At 44.7% G+C, this 26,721-nt stretch overlaps 1 protein-coding gene across 2 annotated transcripts in view; it reads left to right on the top strand.

The window, feature by feature from the left end:
* The window catches only part of SPATA17 (spermatogenesis associated 17), a 250,590-nt gene extending 224,891 nt beyond the window's left edge, over window positions 1-25,699 (top strand). Inside the window, exon 11 of one of the 2 annotated variants that reach the window (XR_003523443.1) lies at window positions 25,604-25,699. The gene's annotated coding sequence lies outside the window, so the exon portion shown is untranslated. Of the gene's footprint in view, window positions 1-3,541; window positions 3,560-25,603 lie in introns of those variants that run through there. The other variant, XR_003523438.1, reaches the window with a different exon arrangement.
* Window positions 25,700-26,721: the final 1,022 nt, after the last annotated feature.

The raw sequence follows: 26,721 nt of genomic DNA, 5'->3' as shown, positions 1-26,721 counted from the left end.
TTTTTCAACACTTAATTTTTGATGCAATTGTCCCAAGTTTCTCTGGCTCGAACTCGGGAAGGCAGAGTGAAAGAAACCAGCCCTGTCTGTGGAGTCAGGCGGACGCAAGTTTGAGTGCCGCCTCCACCAGGATGCTGGGAGGACTCCGGGAGCGCGTGTGTGTGTGAGCCCGCTTCGGCGTGCTCTTCAAACGCGCCTGGGGACTGGGCCTCTACGTTCTGCAGTTCCTCCTTTGCTGCCTTTGAGAGCTGTGGGGGACAAATGGGGTAGGTGTCCTGTCATGGTAAATAGCGTAGGCTTTTCTTGCTCCTCGGGGGAGGAGGTTATAGCAGGGAAAATTCTGCCAAGTGGCCCGCAGCCTGAAAATGTGCCCAATTTGTGGACATTATTTCACTTGTGCCTACTCCAAGGGAAGTTTCTTTCTGTGCAAATGAGAGCCAGTCTGTCACCTTCGCTCAGGCATCCTGGGCTCACCGTCCTGTCCGTCACACATATGGTGCCTGGCAGGGTGCTCCTCCACTCCAAGGCCCTTTCTGGGGAGCATCTGCTAACCCTGCCAGCCTGATGCCTTCCAACCTCAGCCTGACCTTTTCCCAGGTTTCTTGCTGAATCCACCAATTAGCTCGAATCGTGTCTGACTGTTTTGAACTGTGTCTTGTTAAAACATGGGTGGAGGGGGACCTGGTGAAGTCCAAAAGTCACTCCAAGAGAACCAAGCCTCCTCATACAGCCCTGATGCCAGGATCTCTCTCTTCCACTTAATGTACTTCGAGGTCTTAGCGCTCAAGCCGTCAGTTTGACTTCTGGAAGGATCTTGGTAGGGATTTTGAGCAACGCCTTCTTGAAGCATTCCTCATGACATATCCTCCAGGATCTTTCTACAACCGAAAAGCCAAACTCTGTGATTTTTTGAAAAAAAAAAAAAAAATGAATAACTGATTCTGTGCTCAAGTAATCAATGATATATCACAGATTAGCTTTTCCTCAGCAGCTGCACCTCAGCTCATAGGATTCCTGTGACAGTCCCCAAACCCGTGCCTCAGACTAAAGTTTCAGTAGCTCTGTGTCTGGTTGCCAGTCGGACTGGAGACAATAAAGGGTTCCTTGCCCTTTCTCAAGGAAGGTCGCCCTCGGGGTCCCCTGCACTTTTGCAAGCCAGGTGGAGGCAGGGAACAGTGATGTCCTGTCATTCTTGGAAAAAATCTATCTAGTGACTTGTGTTTTGCCTTCTTTTGGAGTTGTTGTCTTGCCCTGATTCCAAATACTTATTTTACTTCCTAGGATTCTGTTGAGGGAAGTGCAAAAGCTAAATGGGAAACTTCACATTCAGGAAGCCAATAAAAACATGCTTTATATAATACAGGAAAGACTTCCGTAAACTCCAACGTGGCCTTTTGGAGGTTGTTTATTTTTTATAAGGGAAGTATTTCTATCAATAGATCACCTTTCACTACTACTGATGTTTATTCTTGCATTTGGGAACTATTCTGGCTTGTTACACAGAGGAAGCGCACACAGGATGTGCCAAGCAAATCTACCGGTCAATTCCTCATGCAAACTCCTGAAACTTCTACCAGTGAAAACTTCCACCAACACAACACAAACCAAACCTACATTTTTTAAGGGGATGTCTGCCTTAATGATTTGCAAATTGCTTTGATATCACAGGTGACATCAGTAAGGGGAGGAAGCAAATGTATATATAGAAACATATATATTTAAGTATATATATTTAAACCAAGGTTTTCTGTATATTTAAACAGTTTCTTCTGCCCAAAAGGATTATTTTAGGTTTCCACACTCAGAGTAATTAGTGCATATGGTCCAGCTGTGAAGAAATAGCCGAGGACTCCTAACTTATTATTAATTAGGCTCATTAAAATGCAAGTAAGAGAACGTTGCCTAGGTAAACAATACCTTATGTCAAAAAGTCATTACTTGACAAGAGCTAGTCTTCCTAACTAAAGTCATTACTGATATTTTGTGGAGGGTTTTTTTTAAGGCACTGTGGGTGCCAGTTAACTACTTTTGACTGACATCAAGGACAGACGCGCAGAACTGGAAGGAACCAGTGGTACAGCCCAGCAATTCTTTTCACATCATTTCAAAATACGTCTGGGGGAGGTTAAAGGTTGACAGCCCAATGACAGGCCTTCTTCAACTGCCGTGGTGTCCCAGCAGGAGCATGTCAGGAAAATTTTCTCGGCCCCTATGAATTTCTTACATGTTCACATTTCTTTTCCTGTCTCCTAAGTAGGGAGAAATTGGCAGCTTTGTGACAAACACCTGGGAAAGTGAAATGTGCATTATCCCTGTTAGGAACCAGGGCGGTGGGGTGGGGAAAAGACACCTGAGCTGAAGCAGGAAGTCACCCCTGGTATTTTGCCAAATCAGAGGGGAGATCAGGCTAGACCAGTCCAGAGGGACACTGAGCAGTGGCCCTATGTCCTGTATTTTGGGGGACTTTTCCAAGGGAGCGTATAGGTTAGCTGTGGTCTGCCCCACTGGAAACACGGCTCCACAGGGTGGTGGTTCAGGATTTAGCTCAGCCAACTTGGTGGAAAGCCTTCCCGGTCTGATGAGTTCGAGAACACGGGCTATACAGGATTTGAAGAATGAACACTGGGCTTCCATCCTCGGGTCCTGGAGAGCGCCCAGCTTCCGGGTCAGTGCTATAGTCAGGATCTTTGAAGGTCTTAGATATTATTCCCCAGGTATAATCTTGTCTCTGGGGTTCTTTGTTTGAAAGCAACAGAGGTAGCAGTCCACATGCCGGCTGACTTCTAGAGTTCTAGAAAGGTTTCCCTGTCTTTAAAAGTCCATGCACGCGTCAGTATAAATCACTACAGGGATGCAGGCTCTGGTCTAAATGGATCAAAAGAGGCTATTGACAGATGCTGAAATGAGTGTCTACCTTTAACACCGGGTCAATTGATAAGTGTCTGACCTAGACTTTTGACTGACATGAAGAGCTGTCAAGAAGAAATCGTCTATTCCGGTGATGACAGTGAGGCAGGAGCAGAAGAGAGAGAGAGGAAGGGAAGCCCAGGGAAGGGCCTCACTCCCCAGTGAACACATTTGTGTCCTCCCAGGGGCACCCCAGGCAACGACATGTTTGATGATGACATTCGGCACTCGTGCTGGATAAAAGGTTGGAGTCCAGTTAAATATGGGAGTTCTATGAATGAAACTTGGAAGCAGTTAGTCTGTCTCGATCAAATAGAACATGATCAGTAATAGTATTTTTAATTCCTATTTCAAAATGATCAGAAGGAAAACATTGAATGTAAAGCAAAATTTTCCCATGCTGTCATATGGAAAAGTGTGGAATTTTGAACAGAAATCTGTGCTAGCATGTTAGAGAGATCCAGAAGCATCCTAATCTGTGCTTGTCCTAGCTCAGCATTCAGGCATATGACTTCTCCCGGCGGCGGGGGGGGATGTGTGTGTGTGTGTGTGTGTGTTAAGTATATCATATTTTTGCAATATCACTTATTCTATATTTTAATCCAAATAATATCTGCAAAGTTATTTCCTTTAGGTGATGTCATATGTCCAGAAGCTGTAATTTTCAAGCTCAGCTTTTCACTTTTGAGTTGCGCCACCCTGTCCTGCAGACAGGAGGATTCGATTGTTAAATCACAATGCGACCCACACCCAGATGGTGCTTTGCTTGGTCGCTCTTGCCACTGCTCCACAGAGATGCCTCCTCCCCAGCCAGACAGGTTAGTGTCATCCCCACTCCTTTACAGATGGGGGGTGGGGTGGGGAGACCGCAGCTCAGAGGGGTAAGTAACCGACCCAAGTACACTCACTGTACTTGCTTTTTCATACAATTGGAATTAAAGGAACTATGAAAAAGAGGGCTGTTTTGGAACGAAGATTCCCATTTGAAGCTATTTATTAAGACTCTACTCAAAAATAAACAACAAAAATAAAAAAAATTTAAAAATTAAAAAAACAATGTAGGTTCCACTCCAAAAAAAAAAAAAAAAAAGATTCTACTCAAGAAGATTCTGAAAGGCTCTGTCCTACTGCGGTTTTCACCTGAAAGACAGGATCAAAGAGAGTTGGATGTTTACATGCTTAATTTTGATGATATTGAGGACAAAGATTGTGATGGTGGAGCTACTCTCAACATCGTATTTAGCTGATGCGTGGTACCGATGAACCAGTGAAATATTTACTTTCCTAATATGATACTACCAGCTGACTGTCAGTTCCTTACAGACATTCTATAGATTCTATAGAATTCTATGTATTTAATATCTTCAGGATACTGAGAGAATAAGAGCACCATATGGATGAATGATTTTTTTATAAATGAAATATTGCCATTAATAGATTACCTTCCACTACCACTTGTGTTTATTCTTCAGCCTGAGGACTCCACTTGTAAGGAACAACTGAAACAGTGCATTGGTGTCATCTTCCCGGATATCACATACTTCAATCGGTGTGTTCACTGTCAATGAACATCTACTGAACATTTGGATTTTCAGGCAATGGTTAGGCGCTAGCAATACAAAGAGGAGTAGGATGTGATTCCTAAACTCAAAACCCTTAGAGTCTAGATTAAACCCTGTGACCTGAATAACGCTTACACGATAGAGTAGTATTGCTGTTGTGGCAGACTTATGTGCAGAACTGGAAATGGGTCATAAGTTATTCAAAAGAGAAAGCCCTATCTGGGACAGCAAGTTGGGAAATACGGTAGAGATGGGTTTTAAAAGCGAATCTGAAAAGATGGAAGATGTTGACCAGTTGGACAGAGATGAAGTTAAGGGGGATAGAAGAGCATGCCTAAAAGAAGAGGAAAGTAGAGCAAAGAGTTGTCAGTATGAAATGGGTAGGTTTGTTTGGAGCACTCCGGCAGTGTGGCTTGGCTGTCCTACTCTAGACGGTGAGGCTGGACAAAGCAAGAGTTGCAGACAGAGGTGGGAAAGTGGACAGTGGTTTCTTTTTGGTCATCTTGCATTTACTCACCATTTTGGTCATCATAGCCCTTGATTTTCATGTGGAGACCCATTTGTGCCATTTTCTCTCAATCTGTGTGGTTCCAGAGACTGCTTCCCCTATAGCTCCAAGATGGCATATGATTCAAGTCTAGACAAATCAGAGTACTTGGTAACCAAGTGATTGGCTCAGGGATGGGCACATGCCCCATCAGAACCAATAAGGTGTCACAGGATACCAAGAGACAGAGGTGGTTATTCTTTCCTTGGTCTTGAAGTTGCAACAACATGAGGCAGGTGCTGCCATAGCCTTCTTACTACCATGACAGGAGAATCCAGCTACCAAAGCGGCCAACCCAGAGGGATGGGAGCCAAGGTATGGATAGGGAGAAACTAATTCCTGGTACTACTATTTGAGCCCTAGATCACGTTCTCCCAGAAAACTGCCAAGGGCTTTTCAACTACATGTTTTGTTTTGTTTCTGTTTTGAATCAGAAAGAGTCCTAACTGGTTCAGGCAGTTAAGGGTCAGTGTGTTTCCTGAGGTGAGGGGTCGGGTGAGGGGAGTTAAGCCAAAGAGTTTGGACTCTGCCATATGGCAATGAGGGGGCCATGAAAATATTTAAATCAGGTGAATCACATGGTCACATTTTTATTTCAGAGAGATTGTTCTAGTGACAGGAGAGAGGCTGTCAGAAGACAGTCCCAGAAGAAGGAAGACTAGTTAGGACCTTAAGTGAGGGAAGTGAGGTCTGGGGTTAGACGGGAAGGTTCCAGAGCCTGGTAGCAGCAAGAGATATTCTATTTGCCTCACCATGTTTCATCTCTTGAGTGTATTCTGATCCAGACCCAGAACCATGCTCTTCATCTGCTTCCCATTTGAAAAGACCAAGAGACTAAAGTAAATACAACTATCGAGGCACTCCGATTCTGAGTGCCCCCAGGGGCAGATTATGATCAAAGTCAAGCCTGAAATGACAGAAGCATAGTTCACCAAGGAGTCATTGTATGTGTGTGTGTGAGCAGGGGGGATGGTCATGGAGCAGAGGGGCGTGAAGGAGGGACTCTTTCCAGGTTTCAGTTTATTTCCCCCTTATTTCAAGCCGTTGGTGATATATGCACATTTGGGAACCCACAGTGAAATTGTTTGTAAAATTCATCAAAAGGAAAACTTTCAGGAAAAGTAATGTAAAGAACAAAGCTGGCACAGCCCCCAGGAGGCACTGGCACAGCCCCCAGGAGGCCTTCGCACTGTGAGCGGCAGCACAGACCAGTCTGGAGACAGACGGGGCTGGGGTGGGGGCAACCTGCTTCTACACAAATGCTCAGTCCTTTGCTCTCCTTTTCTCAAATTAATATTCTAGGAAAGAAGTGCCCAACTCACACTTGGCAGGAGCACAAAGACCAGACCAGACAATTCCCAGGCTTGCAGGGGAGAGGGGGACTTGGGACCCCCAGAACACCAGGCTAGGGGCAACAAGAAGAGCCTGTGTTGGATAGCCCCTTGTCCACTCTGCTTTCTGTCCCCCAACTCTGACCTCTAGGGACTGTGACGGTGGCCCCAGCCCCCACCCCCCCAACACAGCGTCCTAGGGCAAAGTGATGGAAGGAGCTGAATGAGGCCATAGGATGAATTTTCCTGACTGTCCCCCCCCCCGCCATGAGTCACCTCTACAAAAGGCTCTGCTTCTCTCAAGGAAGCCAAGGCTATACAACTGTTCCAGTAATCTCTTCCTCTCCTCATCCTTTTGTGCCTACGGGTACTGACAGTTCGGCTGCAGTGAACCTCTGATTCCTAAAGTGTCTCTAGGGCTCCCCCAAACCCACCACACTTTGGTGATTAGCCTCTTGGTAAATATCCTTACTTGGGCGTGCCATCTGTGAGGACCTCACCTATACAGGGCTCCAGTGTATACGTCTCCTCCCTGTATTCCCAAGAAATGTACTCTATTTCCACTCGGAAATCAGACAGGTCCACAATCAGAGTGAGTTCTAGGAGGTAAAAATGTCCAGATACTTCCCTTCAGTAGTGTAGGAGTCAGCAAAAGCCCACATTTCCCTACTGCCCTGAAGTGTAATCCCCTCTTTATTCAGTGCGTACTAGCACTTTACATATATTGTTTTATCTAATATAATTCTTACAACACTATTCTCGGATAGGTATTATTTTCATCCCATTTTATGGATGAGAACACTGAGCCTAAGGTGAATAACTTGCCTGAAGTCGCACGTGAATGGCAGAAATTCAAAGTGGCCACGGGCAATGGACCCGGGGTTCTCGGGTAAACTTGGTTATCTGTGAAAATGGCAGACGCTGGCCTGATTGGCAGGGCACTCTTAAGACCTCTCTTACATCCAGTTTTCCAGAATATAAAGAGCTTTAAAACAGATTATTCCACATAAAAATGGGAAGTCCATGATGACATCAAGACTTGGCACCATCCACTCGCCGACTTGACACCTCTACTTGGATGTCTATGCGTATCTCAAGCATAACTAATTAATTAGTTTAAAATATGAAATGGAGATGGCAAATTTAGAAAATATTCAGAGAACTGGTAACCAAACCTTCATGACAAATGAGGAGACTCTTGTTTTATTTGTCATCAGAAGAGTTCAAATGATGGTATAGAAGAAAAAAAAAAAAAAGCTGGTGGGTTCTGCACCTCCCTGGTATTTAGCAGCGCGGTCTGGCTTCCTGGCCTGGGTACCTCTGCAAACACTATCATCGTGAGACAATTCTGCATGTGGCCATAGAAATGTTCAGTAATTGAGAATTGTTTCATCCTTGGCTGACATCTTTTCCTGTTTGTTCATAAAACGTTTGTGACTTTATCCCGGACGGGGGGAGGGGGTGGGTGGGTGGCCGGGGGAGGGAGCATTACCTTTTAAAGGCCTCATCTAACTTTCCTCTGAGCTAAAAAGGTACATTTTCCTCTGAGCTGAAAGATACATCTCTAGTAAAATTTGTTATCAATTTTCCCCTTCCCTTTCAGTGCTGCAAATTTGTTATCAAAATGCTTCCCTGACCTTCTCCTTCCCTCTCCATCACACACTGACACATCTAGCCTAAATTTGTGTCTTGCATCACCTCAGGAAACTCATGGCTAATTTCATTATTTGGGAGAAAAAAATGCAAATGAAGCCAGACAGCTGGTGCTTTCCTTGCGGCAGAGAGTGATGGAGGGGCCGAGGCCCGCCTCATCAGAGGCGCGCCCACCCTCCTGCTCAGACAGGCCCTGGCCGGGGGCAGAGCACAGAGGCTGCCAAGCAGCAGGAACAGATGGGCTGGGCAAGGGGGGGCATGGAGAAGGCCGACGTGCCGGAGAGGCTGGGGAAAGGTGGTGTGTCAGCTGCCTGGGCAGTTAGAGCGCATAGGACAGGAACGGGGCACTCAGGATCCTTCAACAGCCCCCCTTCCTTAAGGGCACAGGGAGCCCTGGAGGTACTCGAAGGGGTTCGCCGGCCCCCCACAGCCACCGTTCCTTGGCTTTGGCCTACATGGCCTGGCCTACGTTTCATCTCCTGTGTCTGTGCGCTCAACATCTGCTTTGTCCCAAAAAGGGGGGCTCAGGATAGAAAGAAAGAGAAAGGAAAGGGGGCTGAGAACTCATTTCTTTCCCCCTGAGTGGATCTCAGTCTGCAAACCCAAGTGTGCAAGACATCTAACTTCATCTTTCTATTGCTGAATGTATCTTTATTTTCTGATCCTAGCCTGCTCGAGTGATGGAAACCATGCCATTCAGCATCCCGCCTTCCTCTAGAGTTCACTGAAATATCGGGAGGCGTAGATAGTTCCAAGGGCAGACAGGAAGTCTGTGTGTGTCTTCTATCCGAATTGCTCTCTGCTGAGATATCCACCGTCCCCTTCAGCCTTTGGACACTGGTCCACACAGATTGCTCCTGAGGGGGCCTTTGCTGGCTGCTCCATTTCTTCTTCTTACTTCCAGGTCCTTCCAGGACACATGGCTGTCGGCCTCGTGTGCCAGGGCTGGGCCAGGCTGGGGCAGATCCGTAGGCTGTCCCAGCTCCATAGTGCCTTCTGATGCTCAAGTTCAAAAGGGCTTATTCCAGTCCTGCCTATTTTCCTCAAAGATGCAAAGCAGAAGGCAGGTTCCACCAACACCAGCACACTCTACACTTTTCTGCCAAGTCTCCTTAGAGAATCTTTATCTATTCTGGGCCAGAAAACCCATTCTTGCTCATTCTGTATTCTCCTAACATTTTGACCAAGAGCTGGACCCAAGGAAGAAGCAAGGAAACAAACAAACAAACAAACAAACAAACCCAAAACAGTGGTTAGGATTTCAAGGATGTTTCCTTCTCCTACAGAAAAGAGGAAAAGACGGGCATACAAAATGGAGACCCTCAGCCAGATCTAATTGGGATGGATTTGGGATGGATCTGGGATTCAGGCCTTCTTGAGCTATTCGGTTCACTGATGGGGTGCTCTGTGTTGGGGGAGGCTACCCTCGTTCACCCCACAGTCTCTGGGAAGATAAACTGTCTCAGAGGCCCCTCAGGCTTCCTGGGGAATTTAAATGACATTTTGGTCTGAGAAGCAGAATGGGGTTCCTGTGGTCCAATTTACACCAGGACGGGAGCCTAAAATCCTAGAAATATTGAATACAGCTAAACATTGCTGAGGAAAGTTGGGAGAGAGGGGAAGGGAGGAGAAACTCGACGCATAGATTTAATCTTGGCCTTCAAATCCTCCCACTGATGACAGAAGCCTGGAGAGGCCTTGCTGGGGACCCATCACCATTCCTTTGGATTGTCCTGGGCCTTTCACATTTTAGAACACTTTTGCTTTGAGCATCTCTCTTTGTACTCACAATACCTCCATAAACTAGGGTTGTTTTAAAGACCGGGAACGATGCAAAAGGGTTCTAAAATATAAAAGGCCCAGTGCTGGTCCTTAGTGGCTCAGATGGGTTTCCTGAGTCCCCTCATCCTGAGCTGGGCTCTCCTCCCTCCCGCCATGCACCATGGGGCCCAGCAAACGTCCACCTCCCATGATATTTGTTAGTATTTCGTGTGTTGGCATGATCTTATCTCACCCTATGAATCTCACCTTGGCTACGTGAGGGTCTCCTGGCGGGCTCAGGCAGTGAAGCGTCGGCTCAGGTCACAGTCCCAGGGTCCTGGGATCGAGTCCCGCAATGGGCTCCTTGCTCAGCAGGGAGCCTACTTCTCCCTTTCCTTCTGCTTCTGCCCCTGCTTGTGCTCTCTCTGTCGAATAAATAAATCTTAAAAAAAAAAAAAAATAGCCAAGTGAGAAAGTCCTTCCCAGTGCCTGATCCCTGATCTGCTGGACACAGACAGTAATGGTCCCTGTGTTAAAGCCTAAAATGACCTTAGTTCTTCCAATCTCCTAAATATGCGTTCAGTGAGCCTGGTCTTTGAGAAACTGACCTGGTCTGACCAGTGCCATCCTGTCTTTGGTAGAAACAATGCACACATTATCGCATTTTTTTAATCCTCCTTGAGCACATGTAAAGTATAAATCTTGCTGATGTCTCTGTGTGCATACTGCCAGGTCTCCAAAATTATCTCCCATCAAAAAAATGCACGGTTTTTGATCTCTGCTAATCCTGGTACTATTCAGGAGGAAGGAAAGACTGAGATACAACAGATGTTTTGGCTCAAGGTCATGAGGCATGGGAAAAAAAAAAAAAAAAAAAAGCCCGAGCTTTCATATTCAATTATCTAAGTCGTTTTTTTTTTTTTTTTAACCTTTAAATACTTTTCCCTTCTCCACACGTCTTTTTGCCCTGTAGGCTACAGGTGCACGGCATCATCTTTATCCCGTCTTTGTAGGGGAAGACAGGGAGGCTCGGAGAGATGGAGTGGCGGGGCCTGGGGCTGCAGGGGCTTCCCACGGCCCCGCCGCCTGTGGGGCACACTCAGGGCCCCACTCCTGAGCTCGGCTCAGTGCCTGCGCGCCTCCCTTGCAGGGCAAACAGCTGCGCTGAAGTTCTGGAAGTGCCATAATAGCATTTGCTAACCACTTCCACATGATTTTTTTTAAAACAAATGTCACCCTGCATTGTAACGGTGAGCTAACAACACGTTAGTGGGTCCTTGTTCTCATTTCATTCACTTTTCCAGCACTTGAAGTCACAGGGATGCCTGCAAGGACGGGCATGTTCAGTGAATGGCTCAGCAGCTGGGCCATTTATTCCTTCGCTCGCTCAACCCCCACTGCCTCCCCGGCTGGTTTCTGAAGTGTAGTCATTGCCCTGCTTTCTCTCCTGCTGCTGACCCGGGGAGAAGGGAGCAGTTGGTTTAAGGAAGCGTCAAATCTGTCTGCTCCAGCCACTGTGGTAAAAGTTGACCCCACTCTGGCCCAGCCACTCAGGAGTCCTCCTGCCCGCGTGGTCTGCTGCTGGGCCCATATGGAGAGCCCGAAGCAGGGGCTGAGCAGAGGCTCCACGCTGGCCTTTGTCCAGGACTGTTAGAAACTGTGTCCCCAGTTCCTATGTTGACCACCTCACCCCCCAGGACTTCAGGATGTGGCCTTGTTGGGAAATGGGGTCATTACAGATCTCCTTAGTTAAGATGAGTTCCTACTGGAGTAGAGGAGACCCTTAATCCAATGCGACAGTTTTCCTCAGAATTGTCCTTAGGAAATGAAGAACATTGGCCACAGAAACAGTAACTCAGGAAGAACGCCATGTTAGACATGTTACCACCAGTGAGGAGCCGCCAGAGCTGGGAGAGGTGGCTGGAACAGATCCTTCCCTGGAGGCTCCAGAAGGAGCATGGCCCTGCTGACCCAGTCTCACACTTCTCGTACCTGGAACCGTGAGACAATAAATGTCTGCTGTTTCAGCCACTGCTTGTGGCCCTTTGTCTGGCAGCCCTAAAAAGTGACAGATGCTAACATCTGATCCACTTTCCTCATTCCTTCCACCCAGCAGAGCGTCTGAAAGAGCCCCAAGAAGCCAGACAACTCCTGGGGCTCTAGTGGGGTGGGGGTGGGGGTCCAGCGATGACATCACAGGGTGGGCTTTCCACTGTCTTAGCCAGTGCCCAGTGCTGGAGACTCCTGCACGATGGAAAAGCCTGAAGTTCCCTTGTGGAGCTCTATGGAGAAGGCTCTGAGAAGCACACAGTTATAGCCAAATTATATGTACCCTGGCTACCCTGGCCTGTAAAGGATACCATGACCATCCCTCCTCTATCCTGGAGCCCCCTGTACACTTACACAATAAGGCTGTACTCTGTGTCCAGCCCAGAGAGATGCAGACTCCCAGTGGTGTGGTTATCGATGTATCATTTTACGAGGCCCATCATAATAATAACAATCATAATGACATCAGTAACCACCGCCACTGCGGCACCCACAGTGAGCATTTATTGAGCTTTACCCACATGCCAAGCCCATGCTTTATCTTACTTCCTTGCTAACTGACCTGGGGCAACTCACTCAACTTCTCTGTGCCTTAGTTTTCTAATCTGTAAAATGGAATAGCTGTAGATAAAGCATTTAAAAGTGCTAGCTATTATTATTACTCCTGTAAGTAATATCATAGATGAGGTACGGATGATGTTCCCATTTTAAGATGAAATAGGGATGTGTACACAGCTTAGTGAAGGTCCCTGTCACGTAAGCGACACCTGTTTCCTCCTCCAGAGGAGGAGTCCCGCTGCATGGAAGATAGCAAAGGGCATCAGCCTGTCCCCAGGATCAGCAGGTTCAGGACGGCACCCCACTGCATGATTCTCAGGTGCCAGAGTCCCCTGGAAAGACACAGCTCAACACAGGCATGACATGGAATAACCGTTTAGGTACACAGAAGTGAGACAGAGCAAGATCAGCTCCAATAGTAAGCGTCGGTCCCCCACGGCCCTGCAGCTGGCCCTGCAGCTCATCCTGCCTCAGGCACAGGACCCAGCTCCCTCCCCACAAGGAATAGATAGAGCAGTGGAGTTGACCAGGTGCCATGTGATGCACGTACCTGAGCAGAACAGAGAAGCGCGCGTTCAGAACAGGGAAAGATCCTCCTGAGAAGTACCCAGCATCGGCTGTGAGGACTCTTTATCTCCTGTCAGGAAGTCTTCTGGGTTCAAGGCACATTCTTACGGAACTGTACAGAGGTCAAAAGACTGCACACACATGACTTCCTTAACCAGCAGTCCTACAACAAGAAAACAGCAGAGCCAGGACTTGCACTCAGGTCATTTTTTCCAATCATTATATGTTGACTACCTACTGGGTACATGACACTATGCTAGGCACGCCTGCCTATAAAACTTCTCAGACACAGAAATCAAACTCTTCTTCAAAAAACTTACAGCGGGGTGTCTGGATGGCTCAGTGGTTTCTGCTCAGATCATGGTCTCAGGGTCATGAGATCAATCCTCATATCAGGCTTCAGCGCAGAGTCTACTTGAGATTCTCTCCCTCTCCCTCTGCCATACCCCTGCTTGCACTCTCTCTAAAATAAATAAAATCTTAAAAAAAAAAGAAAAGCTTAGAGCAATGGAGAAAATAAAGGTATACTCACAAATATAATAAGTTCTTTATTTTAAAATAGCAGGAGGGGAAGAATGAAGGGGAGTAAGTCGGAGGGGGAGACGAACCATGAGAGACGATGGACTCTGAAAAACAAACTGAGGGTTCTAGAGGGGAGGGGGGGTGGGGGGATGGGTTAGCCTGGTGACGGGTATTGGAGAGGGCACGTTCTGCGTGGAGCACTGGGTGTTATGCACAAACAATGAATCATGGAACACTACATCAAAAACTAATGATGTATGGTGATTAACATAACAATAAAAAATTATTAAAAAATAATAACATATTGAACTTACGTCTATTGAGAATCTACTATTTGCAGGGACCATGCCAGGCACTGGAACACAATGATGAAGAGAACAGCATTCTTACCCGCAGAGCTGACCATGGATCCACAGTGCAGCAAGCGAGCAAGGAAGCGAACAGTGGCGCTCAGTGATGTGAGAGGCCCCAAGAGATACAAACAGAAAAGTTCAAGATCTGAACCTACAATTGTGGTCCTCAGTGGACACACAGTCTAAGGAGAGACAGAGAGGAACTGGGCGCTTTGAGCACCACGGACACCACGGGGAAGAGTGTGCAAGGAGAACATAGGGAGAGGGCATCTAGAAATGGGGAGCCAGGAATGGCTTCCCGGTGGAATGATGCTTGAGTCAAATTTGAAGGAAAATAGGTCTTAGGTTAAGGAAAGGGGAAAACATTCTTCTCAGGAGCAGGGAGGACCTGTTCAAAGACACCGGTGTTGAGCAGAGTACTGCACGGTTCTGTGTGGCTGGGATGGAAGCCATGAGGAGGGAGCAGCACATGAGGACGAGGTGGCCCCTGGAAGCATGGGAGGATGGAAACAGGGCTGATCCTGAAAGACCGAGGCAGAAAGCTAAGAGGACACAGAGGCTCAGGTAAAGTGCTCCACTCAGCTTGGGAACATTCGGCAATGATGCAAGGAGAGCCAGAATTGGAAAGACACGAGAATCTGGATCCATGGTGTGGAGAACGGGCATTCTAAGTAAAGAAGATGCTTTGGCATGGCTGGTGTGGGAAATCACGGGACCCCGGGTCGGGGCTAGGGTTCTGTAAAGCTTTGGAGCCAGAATGTGCACTAACAGCACAGCGTCACCTGCTGCGCACTGTCCAAACTGAACTAGACACACTCCTCACGGAGATCCACACACACATCAGAGACATGGGCAGACTCTAAAAATGAGCCGGTAACTGCAGTGACCATGCACTTTGTTGTCCTGAGACACTACTGAGAGGAAAGGAGGTGGAATATGTAAACTCGCAGGACAAGAGCCTTGGGACCTGGAACGGAGGGCCAACGTTCAAATAACCAAATAGATTGCATTGAATATTACAGGAGTGCAAGGCAGTGAGTAGGAGTGTTTGAACGGCACGTACTGGTATAAAATTGACAGGAGTTTTCTGTGGAAACATAACAGGGGAGGTTTGGAGAAGTCACCAGCTCACTTCTAAATACACACAGGCACACACACTCCACATACCACACTCACCCACTCCATATGCCACACACACACACACACACACACACACACACACACATACACTCCCATACCACACACACACCACAAACATGCACATTCAATCATATATATAGGTAAGTAGATGTACGCATGCATTATGGCTGCCACAAAAACGAAATGCTTGCTTTGTCATATGAGATTCAAGCTTGTTTTTTTTTTTTTTCAATTAATGGAAGGCAGTAATGGACAATAGTTAAAGGGTTTAGAATCATGTATATCTTAACTGGCGTATGAGTTTGACTATTTAGCACTTTGGCTGGATTGTTTAATTTCTGAGTCTCAGTTTCCTTATCTATGAAATGGGGATGACAATATTCACTTTAAAGCATTATTGTGAGGGTTAGTTATATGCATTGCCTGGTACACAGTAAAACCTCCAGTAAAGAATATTTTATACATCCTTTTTTTTAATATACATCATTTTGAGTAGCTTAGATATGTATCTATGTACTATTGGCTTTCAATATAGCACATACCACAAAAAATTTAGAAAATAAAGAGGTATATTACATGTAACAAATCATCTACTGAACTCAAATCAATCTGGCTTATACAAAAAGGAAATATTTTAATTTGTGTAACTGAAAAAATCGGGGGTTAAATCTTGCTTGGTGGAGGAGGTATCCAGAGACCAACTCCTCCTCATCAAGGTTCTGCTCTCCATCCTTAACCAGCTATGTTTCTGATGGAGCCAAAGTGGCTGCCAGGGGCCTCAGATGGGTGCATCACCAGGGAAGCAATCCCAGTGGGAATGGAGCTTGTTCTCGATTAGCTCTCCCCAGAATACTGAAAAAGTCTTGAAATAGTCCATCGTGGATCTTTGTAATGATCTTGAAATTGTCTGAATTCTCTGGTAATGTCAACATCATATGTCCACCTCCCTGACTGAATCCAAGAGATGGGACTTCTGTCACCAGCAAATGGGACAGCTGATGCTGCCTGGCACAAAGTAACCCAGCTTCTCGACATCCCACCACCTGGAGAGATCACTGCTATTTTTGGTGCAGTTCCTTCCAGATTTCTTTGCCTACACAAATATATATGACCTTCTAACAAGGGTTTTTGCTACGAAAACAAATCAGACTGTGCACTGGTTGGTATTTCCTTTAATCACCTCCCGATATATCACGGGTTTTTTCTCATGTGAATAAATATAAACCAAATAAATCTTTTTAAATGGTTGCATAGTATTCCACTGTGTGACTGCATTACAGTTTATTTCTTTCGTTTTATTAAGTTCTCTGAATGGGATGGACTCTAAGAAAGGTGACTAGTGTGAATGATTAGAAATAAGAGGGTTCCCATCTCTTACGTGCAGCCTTGAATGGGTGTGGGCATGTACACGTGCAAGGGGAAATGCACAAGAATGTTTACATGATCCAGAGTCATCAGAAAATGCCCACAGGCTTGAGATAGAAAGGAGAGCAGAATTTGCAGCCCCTCAGTAGACTTACAATCCGTTTTACCAGCCAAGGTTGGGAGCCCTGGTGAGCGTTTAAAGCACAGGACTGACTCCCAGGCCTCATCACAAGGGGATGGGGACCCATCTCAGATGCTGACTCTCTTGTACGACAGGAGAGCTCACTCTAAGAGCTTACGTTTGATGGTACTCAAGATAGAGGTCACAGGAGCAACTGAAATGAATATAGGACTAGACATTTCTACAGATGTATGCAACAAACAGATGAAGGACATTTGTAGGGTTCCCCACTGAAGAAGGGGATCGCCAAGTCTGTAGTCGGAGACAAAGCGAGGCCGCTGCCTTTAAAAGCAAACAACAAAAAAAAAACATCTTGACAAAAATACGTCGGTGACGCAGATGTCTCTTTAAAAGGTTCCGGGTCCACATTTCCCAAAGAACCGTCGCCGTGGTTTTAAAAATAGCAGGCTGCCTGCGACTGCGGGTGCCAGACTCACCGAGGGAGACCCCTCCCGGCGGAGGCTGCGTGCGCACGAGCCGAGCGCCGAAGCGAGCTGAGTCAGCCCCGGCCGCTGCGCTCCCCGCCCCGCCGCCGCCCTGCCAATCTCCCGCCTCCCCGCCGCGCCGGCCGGCGAGAGGACCAATTAGTGCAAGCTGTGATGTAGACATGGGTCCTCCGAGGACGCAAAGCCCTCCCCGTTCTCTTGGCAGAGGCCACTGGAAGGGCCGTCGGATGTCAACAGCTGTCCATCACTCCCTGCCGGCTCAGGGGGGCCTCCCCGGCGCCTGGCCCGGACCCCGCCGGGTGGCGGCAAAGCTAGCAAACGCCGCTCGCTGGAGCCCCCCACCGTCCCCGCGGCCCCCACTGCCTCGGGTCCCTCCTCGGAGTCGGAACCAACCGCGAGACCGGTACCTTTGGCTCTGCCTCCAAGGCAGGCCTCTGGAAGTGAAGGGAAGCACTTGGAACGTATGGCTTTCTGGCCTGTTTTGCGGAAGAAGGAAATGCCCTTGACATACCCAGGAGCTTCCGTTTTCAGAGCATCAGAGTGAAAGAATGCACAGATGTTCTAAGTTTGCCCATGCCCCCATTCCCTGCACATGTGAAAAAGAAATTGCTTTATAACTCTCTCACTAGGGGTGGTGAGTGATCGGGTCCTGCAGATTTTGTGTGTGTGAGAATTAACGGGGGACACTAGAGGATGACAAATATTTCTGACATGTAAAAATAGTTTTAAGGTGAACTCGCTTTGTACAAGAGTCCATAGTATCTGCTGACAAGTACATAACGAGATGACTAACGGTGGTTTTTTCCTTAATAAACTCAATTATTTTCATTTCATTTGAACTGAGAAATGGACATATAATCCAACAAAGCCATTAATTCAAAATTCTTCTCTCAAGTTTTGAAATATGTTACATGATTTGGCAAGCAAAAAACTTCTTTCCCAGCTATGATTTGATTAAACCAAAACAGACCTAGGAGTGCATTTTAGCTGTGTTGGGAGGTGAGACAGCTTAGAAAGCAAAATCAGCGTAGTGGTATAGAGGGAACCATCTAAATTTTGTTATAAAGGAGAAAAACAGGTATTTCAAAGCAGTGGACTATCCAAATGCAATGTTGCATGTTGCAGCTTGAATGTAGCATTTATGGCTTTTTCCCCCAGCCCTAAAAAATTATGTGTGTGTGTGTGTGTGTGTGTGTGTGTATGTGTATATATATATATATATATATATATACTGTCCTCTGAGGACCAGAAGAGGCACAGTTCCTGACCCCAAGGAGCAAGACGCTAACTCATATAAAATGACACTACACAAGAAATGACAAGTTTTAAAAGTTATGCGTGAATATAATTGGTGCCATAGGAATTCAGTGATAAATCAGGTACACTCAAAAGCCAGAGGATTACCACCTTTCTAACTTTCCAACCTCATATTTATTGCCCCCCCCAATTCCATGACCTTTCTCTCCCCCCATATTTGGAATCTACATTGCCTGAAAGAGAACAATTCCATCTTAGAAGCATTAGCTGAAATCTACCACTCCCTTGACAAAACTTTCAATCCTCCAGCTGTCTTCCTCTCTACTTGGTCTACACTACTCTTTTTTTTTTTAAGATTTTATTTATTTATTTGACAGAGAGATAGAGAGCGAGCACAAGCAGAGAGGCAGGCAGAGGGAGAGGGAGAAGCAGGCTCCCCGGCATTGGGGCTCGATCCCAGGACCCTGGGATCATGACCTGAGCCGAAGGCAGATGCTTAACCAACTGAGCCACCCAGGCGCCCCAGGTCTACACAACTCTTAAGGAGAGCTCCATATCTTGATAACCCTATCTTTTTCCCATCTGTCTTCACTCCCTTCTCTCTCCAACCGAGTTCTTAGTTTCCTTCATTCATCTCACCTACGGCCCTGCTCCCCTGTCTCAGACATGCTCAGAAACTTCAATCCATAGATAACATATTTAATGGATGAGCTCGCCTGTCAACTCCCCCAATTTAAGCAGCTAGACAGGTAGTCAACCATGACATTATAGAGATGTCATGGATGAAAACATCACATTCCAATCTTTTTCACTCAAAAAATCCAGATAGCAGGTAAGAAAGACTGGAAAAGATATGTGATGATTTAGAATCTATTTTTTCTTGCTGATCCCCAAGGGAAAAAAAAAATTCCAGCTGGAGAGAAGAGAGAAGGGGGATGGGGAAGGAGAGAAATGAAATGTGGGTGTGTCCTCAGAGAGGTAAGGGTAATAATCCTCCTGCTTCAGGTATTTGGGGATCTGAGAGCACAGGTTAGTTGTTCTGGGAGGGACTGAACCTTTCATAGGTGCTCTGCAACCAGAATAGTCTAGGGGCAAAATAGTAATGGCTGAAGGTTACTGGGGGCGGGGTGGGGGGGTGGGAGGAGGCAGAGAGAGGGAGTCTCCCGTGGCCCCCCATTAGCAAAAAGAACAGTGAACAGAAAAAGAACAGTTAAATTCCCCATGTCCCTAGCAGCCCTAGAGGGAGCTGTGAAAGTTAGTTTTGCTGGGGGGGGGAAGATGCCCAGGAACATTTGCAACCAGTGTGAGAAGCTGAGCAGGAGGAAAAGGCCTAGGCCAGCCAGTGGAAATCGGCTATTATCTCTCAAGAGAAGCCAGGTGGAGGTAACACAGCAGAAAAACAGAGAGGGTCAAGGGAGAGGACTGGGTGGAACATGGGGCATTTTTAAGGGCAGCGAAAATACTCATTACAATATCATAAGGATGGGGAAATGTCATTAGATATTTGTCCACATCCATAGAATGTACAATACCAAGAGTGAACTGTAATATAAACTGTGTACTTTGGATGATTATGACGTGCCAGTGTAGGTTCATCAATTGTAACAAATGGGCCCCGCTGGTAAGGGGTGTTGTTATGATTATGCAGGGAGTTTATGGGGAATCTCTGTACCTTCCCCTTAATATTGCTGTGATTTAAGACTGCTCTAAAAAGGGGCGCCTGGGTGGCTCAGTTGGCTAAGTTTCTGCCTTCAGCTCAAGTCATGATCCCAGGGTCCTGGGATGGAGCCCCATGTCCTGCTTCCTGCTCAGCGGGGAACCTGCTTCTCCCTCTGCCCCTCCTCCCTGCTCATGCCCTCGCTCGCTCTTGCTCTATCTCAAAAAAATAAAATCTCTCTCTAAAAAAAAAAGACTGTCTAGAAAATAAAGTCTTTAAAAAGAAATATAAACAATTGGGAAGAGTTACATCTCAGTGTAGTACACCATTGGGCTAAAGACCCCAACTGTTGGTCAGACACCTCACCTCCACTGGAGGGCTGCAGTGACCCTGAAAGTCCCAGGAGCAGGAGAAAGGAGGACAAAACAAAACAAAACAAAACAAAACAAAAAAAACCCTTGAACTTGTCTGAATTTGTGTAAAAAATGACTGACAAATGAGCCAATTTACCTGAGTTTACCTGGAATTATCAGGTAAGTTTCTAGCCATGAAAAAGCAATAGGGGTCTCAAAATACCAACTGAACTTAGTTCTAGAAAAAAATACGTACCTTGTCATCTACCAGCTTTGGGAACTCAAGTTTGTGCTTACCACATTTCATTGTCTTTTTGATGTGTTGACCCTGTAATACCTCAGTCTTCTTAATTCTCTATTTCTATCCCGTGGGTTGCTGAGCCCCACTGAAGATAAGCACACCGAACGAAGGAGCCTGGGCGGGGGGGGGGGGGGGGGGGGGGGGGGGCGCTGGGAGGGAAGAAAGGGAGGCTCTCAGGTCTACCCTCATTTGATGGCAGGTTCAGACAGGTGAAGGGAGGAAGGGCAACATGGTAAGAACTAAGGGCTGGATAGAAGGTTACAATGTCCAAAGAAGGCACTTTATGTGCATTATTGCACTCAGTGCTCCCGATAATCTAGGAGGGAGATGGACATCCCTTTTTGCTATGGACTAAGGACATGTAGCCTGTCGGCAAGAGAGCCTAGACTTGACTCTACTGTTCTCTTTCTCTCATGCTCTTTCCACTGTCTCATGCTCAGGATCCCTCTCTGGTGCCCAGAAGCCTGGCTTTGCTTGATGCGAGTTTCCTTTCACTCCTTCAGCCAAAGGTTAGCTTTCATTTTCGGCATCCCCTTTGATCTTAGTACTATTAACGCCCATTTTACAAATGAGCAAACTGAGGCTCACTCGTTCAAGGTCATGGGACTGAAAGCAGTTTTTCTGCTTCATGATTCGATGATCTATCCGTCATATCCTGCTAATATTAAGCTGTAATAGTACATGATTAATGTTACCTATTTAGAGAAGCAAAATACTGCTTTATTCATGGAGAAAAATGGATCACTGGCTGAATTTTTCTTCCGACTGTTATCAATGTCACATATATAGCACAATGCAAAACAGTTATAGTGGATTATATTTCCTTTCCCTTTCAATGCACTGCACTCAAATTACATATTTTAATCTGAGAAATTGAGAAATACAAATGTAGCTTCCATTACAATGCTTAGAGTAAGCGAAGCCTGACTTTCTAAGTAGAAAATGGTTCAAGTCAAATGCTTATTATTTTTAACCAAACAATGTCTCAACTTTAACTTTGAAATCAGTGGCAAATTTGTCCGTTTATTTTCTTAAATCATTCCGCACTGGTTTCCTTCTCTTCTTTAGATCATTTTGCTGCACTTGCAGTTTGATATCTCATTCATGGCTCTCCGGTCTGCAAACTCTGTTTATTGCAAAGCTTTGCAGAAAAAAAAAAAAAAAAAAATCTCTTATTTGACCATGAACTTTCGATGATCTAGTTAGCGTTACTGTCAAGCTTCCCGCGGTCTTTTTGAAAAGCAGGACTTGTCCGTGCTGCCCTCTGGCCAACTTCAGTGGGACTAAAGCACTAGCAAGAGCCATCAAACTGCCTGACGGCTTGTCACCAGCGAGGCTCCATTAATTTACACACATTTTCCACTGTTTGGCATCTACCATGATAACTCTTTTCTCTTCCAAGCAGCTCCTGTTTGCATTTAACACTTGGGTTAATTTTCATCAGAGTTTAAATTTAGCCATCAGTTATTTCTGGGGAGCTGTCAGCCAACATATGGAGAGAAGAAGAAAAAAAAAATCCTTCTGAATTTATAATAAAGTGGGATCTGTTGAATGTGAAACAAAACCAACTGCAATATAGCGAGGCCCCGGTGGGGAGAGCGGGGTCAGCAAAGAATTGCAGAGTGGATTAGCTGTTCTATTCACCAGAGCAGCATCTGGGCACCTCGGAGCTTCTAGATATATCAAAAAATGATGGAAAGACACAGTTCAATTTGTCCCCCTTTTATAAAGGATAATTAACCTGTCAGTCTTGCTACTTTAACAACTTCATTAAATTGGAGGCGAAATGGGTGCTGAGAAGTCTTGCCTTTATCCACAAGGAACAGAGGGCACTTAGTAGCAAGGAAAACCCACACCCCGATAATACTGTCTGGTTCCTGAAAAATGGAACATGCGTCTTCCAATTATATAATAATCCTGCCTTCACTATGACCTGCTAAAAGTAATTTTCTTAACTCGGAAGGCAGGGAAAATAATGTTACAGCCCGACTAGGCCGGAGAGGCTCACCACTTAAAAATTGAGGTTATAGGGTTTCAAATGCTGTTGGGCCGAACTCTTTAAGACCTGGAGTGTCGGCTACTAAAGGTGAACAGCATTTCACAAGTACTAAAAAGAAATAAAAACAGAGCTCCCTCGAGTTCTCAACAGCTCCCTCTGTCGCCCCCCACACTGGCTTCTAGCATCTGTGTCTTGACGATAAATCATGTTTTGTTTTTTTTTTTTTACTCCCTCAAAGATCTTAAACTTTAAAATGCCTTTATTCAAGAGTAAAGGAACATCAAAATCATTTTAGTGTTTGAAATCTAATGTAATCTTGGGCTTTTCTTTCTTAAAGCTAATAATATACTGTGTATTTTAAATAATTGGAATGGTTTAATTAAGGTTTTAGTCATCTTCTCTTTAGAAATTCCACTCTGTATACATGAATACAGAGGCACAGTAAGAATCATTACAAAATATTTTTTAAATCTTATTAAAATCAAAATTACGTCATTACCAGTTAAAAAGGAAATGGTTTTGTGAGGTTGTTAATTCAGTCCTGTAGTGTTGCCTTTGATTAGTACAAATAATAATTTATCATAAGACAGTAATAAGAAATTTCAACTGGCTATAGTAAAGATAAAATTTTACATGCGTTTCTTGTCAATATAGTCAAAATTCTGGGTATGATCATATAACTTTCCAAGAAATGAATTTTATTTTTAATTTAGAATGATTAAAAACACAAAGCAATTTGTATCTTTCCAATTTCTTTTTTGTTCATGTTTTTATGAGATTATTAAAAAGGAGATACTTATAAAGCTAATATTACCTTTAAAGTTTATTCTAAAGTTATGATCCTCATGAACCATATGTTTATTTTAAGTTCTTTTAAAATAATTCATTTTTAAGAATTTGTGAATATATTAGGAAGGCAAAAACAGAGCAACTTATACTTCTTTTGGTACAATAGATGCCGTGTAGCTGAAAATCCATTTTATTACAGGTGATTTGTAGAAAGACAGTGACAGCATTCTTCACCAAAATATTTACGTGCTTTATTTGATGAAGACATCAGAATTTTTCTATTTTTTGTTACATTTGAAATAAGATTTGGTATACCTTCTAGAATAATTGTAACTACTACAAAAGTTATTCAGTTAATATTTAAAAACATAGCTATTCTTTTTCATGCTTTTTACAAGGAAAGTTGCCTACTTTCAGAGAAATGATTGTTTCAAAAAAATGAGAGATGACACTTGTGAAGATCAGTGGCATTCAGAGATTTTTCAGAGCACATTCGGCTTTATCATATCCATTACAGGATTTTTATTTACCTCACCTCACTAAGGATTGCATTTATCATAAAGGAGACAAATCATTTTTGTTACAGTTTTTGGGAAGAGCTGGTTCTCAGGCCTCTCCAAAGTGACTTTTTCCTGGTCCCGAACTTGCCTGTCTCTGCAGCTAGACAATAATTAAGATGATACACTTTGTATTGTTCCAACATAGACCTCTGTCTGCATGCATTTGCAGAGAAGAATTAAAATCTTTATTAGCCCCTCCCCCTTAGTACTGTAAAAAGGGGAACCGTGATTCAGAGTGGCAAATGTTCTTGCCACTGGTGCTTTTCCAAGTTGTACGTGATTCAAAATTGTGGCAGTGGACACACACCACCATGAGTCCTTTTCCGCAGCAATGACATCCCACATTTTTATATATAGCACTTGGCATGTTTGCTTGCTGTGTCTTTTAGAGGAAACACCCAAGGGCCATTGAGATTAGCAGGCTCCTCAGCCGTGTCACCCTCTCCAGCTGGTCCAGCTCCAGGGGCACGGCAGGCTGAAAAGTAAAGGACTCTGATTGCGTCGGAACTAATGTCGGGAGACTGGGGATGTTAAGAAGGAAAGCGGCACCAGTCAGAGCTTGTTGGACATTCACTGTATATAAATGAAATGGAACAGGGACAAGGGAGAAGGTTTTGTGAGATTCAATCCGACTTCAGGGTCCAGAGGCAGGTGCATTTTACCGTGCCTCTGAAAGAGCTTCTGGAGTGACCCACACCTTAACTGTAGAAACCACGTGACTCCACTTGCCCAAATAAAATATCCCAAACCCCAAACACGCCACCTCTTGAGTCTGTGAGAAAATTGGCCTCCACCGTTCGGAATGTACACATCTGGCCGATCCCAACTTTGTCTTAGATGAAGAAAGTGTTGTTTTAATTCAGCTGTGCATATCCTTCCTGTGTCTTATTCTAAGGCAACAAAACACTGCGAATTTTAGGCAGTAAAGACAGCCCAAAGCTAAAATGAGCAGCGAGGACCACTAACTAAACATGGGAAGAAATGTCATTTCCTATTGCAACAAAATATTTAAATTGCCTCGGATTTAATCACTGTAATTTAGTAATTTTGTGAATGTAGGTCAGCCGTTTATTGGCAGTGATGTTTTTTTATTTAAAGGGCACATTTCTTTTTCACTAATAACCTTCAAATTTGCAGTCAATTAATTCCAAAGAATTACAAAATTATCAATGAAGCATAAATGTAATGTAATTAGGTCTCCTTATATACAGCACAAGTAAAACTATCTACAAAGAGTAGATAGTAGATAGGCTCATCTCTCTGAGCCTGATTTTAAGATCAAGTCCTCACAGTTTGTGCCTGCATTAGTAATTGAGAATGAAGGGGTGGTTTTAACAGAAACAATGTAGGTGTTTGCAGCAACTGTGAAAACCCGTTATCCATGATTTCCTTTTTCTTATGTTATCACCAGACTATGTCGTAAAAATCACCTCCACCACCACCACAATCTAAAGGAGATGTGATAATTATCTGAGAAACTTAAATAAGTACATGTTGGGTTAGTTATCTGGCTATTTTTTGAACCTATGAATTTGGCTTTGTGTCTGGATGGGGAGCCAGACAAAGCCACAAGGCGCATGGGGACACGGGATGTAGATCAGTATCTCCTAATCCAAATTGTAACGGAAATGCCAATATTAGTTCACAGTTTGGAAACAGAAACGTCTTGAACCAGATCAGCAGCTGTCCACGTGTAATCGCTCAGATTTGCCAAGACAACAAATGACCCATTTCCCTTCCCACAGGTGAAAGTTTTGTGCTGTGTTTCGATGAGCATATCCCAGGCGTAAGAGAGGAGCTGAAACTCTTCACTGCTGGTAGCAAAATTGCAGGTTAGGAACTGGATCCTGGTTTGGCATCACATGAAATAGTAATGTAATCAGCATATGACTTGTTTTATAACTTTTGAAATATAGATTTGCATGGTTATTTGAGACATTAGTTTGAGGAAACTTTACATTTAACAAAATTAAAGCTAGATTGTTTTGAAATTGTGATTAATTCACACACTCTCGTATTTGGGGTTGGCTAAAAGGTAGATTTTTCAACGCACCAAGTTCAGTTTGGTTCGAAGGGTCTCTCTTTGCTTCATTTCATGACAAGTAACTAAAATTCTATATGGCACTATATAGCCAACCTTTTTGGTAAGAATTTTAAATCTTCATATTTTAGGACTCATTTCTATAAGTGTTTCATAACTCACTGTTAGCCAAGCTAGTAAGTGTTGTGGGGCATCACTGTAAAATAGATGCTTTAGATAAATAAGCACCGTTGTCCTCATGTTCTCTCTCTCACTATCTAGCTATCCAGACCCTCTGACTGGCTACCACTCATCAGCGAAGCCCTGGTGATGATCTCCCTTCCCTAATTCCTATAGCATATGAAGGTCACCCACTGTATATTCAAACACACACTTCCTCCTGCTAGTCATACCTCTCAATCTGGACTTGTCTCATCTCCCCAGTTAAGCGTTCTAAAACACTTTCCAGTCCCTGCAATCTAGCAGGCTCCTGGGTAGGCACTGAGGTAGGCTATCATCCTTACAATCATACACGGTAAGCAAGACAAGACCCATTTTACAAATGAAGAATGATCTGCGTCTCAGAGATATTAAATAACTGCTCATGGTGACCTGATTATTCAATGATGACATCAAGATTTGAAGTCAGGCCTTTTAAATTTCATATCCATTGGTATTTCTGCCTCATGAGTCCATGTGTGTGTCTTGAATCAAGCACAACAAATTATTCCTCTCTCTATTACCTCAGAGTACCTAGCATGGTATCATGCTCATAGTAAGTACCCAATAAATACACCACGATTCCATAATTTCTTGGTATTCCTCAGGTAGAGTGTGAGTCTG

This window comes from Zalophus californianus, chromosome 10 (assembly GCF_009762305.2).
Source record: "Zalophus californianus isolate mZalCal1 chromosome 10, mZalCal1.pri.v2, whole genome shotgun sequence".
NCBI lineage: Eukaryota > Metazoa > Chordata > Mammalia > Carnivora > Otariidae > Zalophus > Zalophus californianus.
The sequence above is the reverse complement of the archived record's forward strand: the minus strand, read 5'-3'. Positions and strand labels throughout refer to the sequence as shown.